The following is a 3,928-nucleotide window of genomic DNA, read 5'->3' on the forward strand; positions in this document are numbered from 1 at the left end:
GTCAAGTATTCTTCTGGAACATTTAGGAGGTGTGACTTTTTCCTGATCATAGTCATCCATACTTTTGTAACTGCTACTGTAAAATAATTTATTGGAGAGCATAATTTGATGGGATTGAGGAGAAATATGCTCAGTGATTTGGGCCAAATAAAAAGTTTTCATAGTCCTTTATTACCTCAGGATTTTGAGAGCATATCAAAAGGACATTACTTAAATTTATTTTACAGTTGCACTGCATTACCTGATATTCTTACTAGATCATTTTCTAAACAGGACAGGTGGTTTTACTGCCAGCAAAGTAAAGATGTCATATTGTCACATATAATTTTTAGAGGCAAAAAATGTACCACACAGGTAATTAGTTTCACTCTTCAACGATTCCACATAAACAGCTTGTGAAAGACTGTTGTGGCAACATCTCTAGGCCAAATGTCTAAAGATACATCAATTACATACATATGCCTATTTTATAAATGAGATTTGAGAATATTAGTAGCAATTGCATGGTGGGAATATTTAGCTCATTTCAGAGGTTGTACTGTACTTGCACTGTATAAATGTCCCATGGCCCCAACACAAATGTGTCTTTATTTAATAAATATCTGTATAACCACGACATTAATTTTCCTTTCACCTAAAGCACTGGATGAGAAATCTAGTTTTTATCTGTTTCCAAATGTTCTGTAGAACATCCAGTTCCTCCCTCAGTCTGCATAGATTTTTTTGATAGTCATGAAGCGCAGCACGGCCAGATGCTTTGCCCTCTTTTTCTCTTCTCTGCGCAACAGATTTGGGATGAAATTCCCCACTTTGCCCCTGAGCCAGGGCTAGTTCCAGGACTGGAGATGATTGTCTCACTCCAGATGCGTGGCTCTCAATGGTGCACTCCCAGCTGATGCCATCCCTGGTCATTCCTCTGTGGAGTGCTCTGGTAGCAAATGCCCCTCTCATTCCTTCTTACTACATCTGTACGGGTGACTCATTGGTAAGATGCTTATCAAAGTTTTGCCATTGTTTACAGCCCAGCGTTGATCCGTATCATAGAATAGGGGCAGAGAAGTTGTTTTATGTAATCTGATATGAACCACACTGCAAATTAAGATGCCGTTATTGGCATGTCTTCCTGCCTAAAAGCTAGCAAGCTCCATATATGAGCTACTGTCACCTTGGAAACGTTCAGAGAAGAAATACCAACCGCCTGTAGAAGCACAGTATGTAGCCATATAGCAAACTGAACCGGCCAGTTCTACTAAGTTTCAAATTGATCATGAGGTTGTACTACAGTAACTTCACTGAAATGCCTCTAAATTTAACTTCACAGTAAGAAAACAGCAGGATTTTCATTTATACACGCTCACTCTGTTACCCAGTTTCTGAAAGATGTATCACTGGTGGTCAGTGCCTACAGAATCTAGAAGAGTAGCATCGGCCAATGCTTTTTTGTAAATCTCCTGGAGCTTAAAGCTGGAAAAGATTCACAGTGGCCTTTAAGTTGATAGACATAAACTGTGGATTGGGAGATACGAACTTGTCTGGGGAGCCACCATTTAGCATCTTCAGAGGAACTGCAGATACCTTCTCTCTTCTCGCATCTCTGTGGGAGATAAAAATCTAGATTGCCTTTCCCTAGTGACAAATTATTCACCTGACACAAAATCATGACCAGTGACCGTGAAGTCATGCGGTTAGCTGTAACTGGTAGTGTGCACTCCGAAATGACTGGTGCTGATTGGAAGGGAGCTGTTGTAAAACTTTAATAACAAAACATCTGGTATTTCTGTATTAAATTGGATTAGCAATTTGAACTTTGTTCCAGTTCAGAGTGAATACTACATCAACATTTCCCACGGAATGACAGTTCAATTTCTAATCATCTCCGAATGCTATGTCTCTGGCTGCAGCGGTGGTTATAATCCACTATGTCTTACAGCAAAGTTACAAATCAGCTATTCTTTTTTGACTCAAGTGCTAGTTAGGTTTTTAGGAAACTTAGAGGTTAGACTCGTATTTATTTATTGCTAAAACTAGTTACCATTTTTTTGTCGTCGTTGTTATGAAAATCATCCAAACAGTTGTAAACTGGGACTGAATAAATACCCTGAATAAAAATATCACAAGAAACTGAAAATCAGTGATATTACCAGGTGTTCTTACAAGTGTTTTCTTGAGGGGAAAAAAACAGGCTTGAATCTTTTACATCCTGACTATAGGAGTGTGAGAACTGGCGGGTTCAGAGTTAACAACAGTTATATCTATTCTAGATCTGCAGAGAGAGCTATACAGTTAATCACTGCATATTTTTAGCCTACATCTTGTAGCTTTAATCCTCCAAATGTCTGTATGTAATTTGTTTTATGTAAGATGAATAGATGCCATAAAATCAAGATTCCACCATCTATTGAGCTAAAAATGTCCATGTATTTCTAAAGAATGAGGACCTATAGCATAAGTGTAGGACAATGAATCAGTCACTGTAATATATACTCCATACCATGGGTACCAGTGGAAATAAATACTTAGATTAGCAGCATGTCTTTGTATGCATGGTATCAAAGAAGCAGACCTTACTTCTCATAGCAACTATAAAAAATCACAGATGTATTGCTTACAATCGAGGAACATTTTTAATTAAATAAATCTAAGAATGACTTCCACCTCTGTGTACAGATCAGCGTGTATTTTGGTATAAAGAATGGTGTCCCAATATTTTAATAACTGAATCACTTTGAATCTTTGAATAGCTGAATTTCTCTAGCATGTCATTTAGGCCTAGTGCCAAAGAATCTGCTTTTCTGTGAATCGAACTGCACTGTTCCTTTACTTTGTCAAGGTGATACATGGAATGGAATAGAAGGGAAACCTAGTTAATTACCAGTTAAGAGCTAAAATCCGGTAACTGAACGCACAGCAGCAAACATGCAGGTTCAGAAGATTCCTGTGAAGAACGGAGTATTCCAACTGAGACACATTCTATGAATACAGGCATTTAGCTTTACTATGTAAACTACTGAAATATCATCTAAATACTTTTCCATTTAGTGATTTTGTGCATACTTGTAATGATTATTGAAGTGTTACAAGGAACCTCAAAACCTGCAGTTTCTGCTGAAGCTATTGGAAGCATGCAGAACGTGACATTATAAATGGGCAGCATGATCAGTACACATGATTTTTGCTGTAGTAACCTTTAATTAGTAACCAATGGTGAAATCCTATTGTCAGAATAGTACAGGCTTATTTCTGAAAAGACACTTAACACAGCTTCATTCTGGGTTGAAACTCGGAAATCTTCAGTATTCTAAAATGTGTGTACTCCAACCTCAAATCTATATGACTTCTGCGTTGCAGAAAGTCATGCGAACTCACTAAAAAATTTTTTTAATCGTAACGCCACCAACTTGCTTAGAATTTGTAAATATAAGTAGAATGAAAACTAAGCTGAACGTTCACTGAAGATTTCTCCGGTTTTAGTTACCTGAACTCACCCGAACTAGGTGCCCAGGGTAGGCTGAGCAGGTGCCACGACTACTCTCGCCTGTGGAATTACTCACAGTAACGCAATGGAAGCGTTAATGCCACCGTATTTTTAAAGTATCGCTCATCCTTTTACGTATTAGAGAACCTGTCAAAAGCTCACAAAAATGTGTAAAAAAATCTTGCCAATCAAAACCGGAAAGATGTTGCGTTTCATAGTAGCTCATATTTTAACCTACACTACTAAAAATAAAATAATCGTCAAGCAGGAAAAAAAACCTGATCAACTGCTCAGCTGGTTCAAATCTTTGTAATTCATTGCCTTGAATAAACCCATGAATATCCGCCCTACATCTTGTAATTCTGCGTACTTATAAGAGTGCAAATTTAGCAGCGAGAATTTAGAACCAGGAATTTGCTCACGATAAATTTATTCGCCATTTGTCAATGCGGG

This window comes from Aptenodytes forsteri, unplaced genomic scaffold, assembly GCF_000699145.1.
Source record: "Aptenodytes forsteri isolate BGI_AS27 unplaced genomic scaffold, ASM69914v1 Scaffold16, whole genome shotgun sequence".
Classification (NCBI taxonomy): Eukaryota; Metazoa; Chordata; class Aves; order Sphenisciformes; family Spheniscidae; genus Aptenodytes; species Aptenodytes forsteri.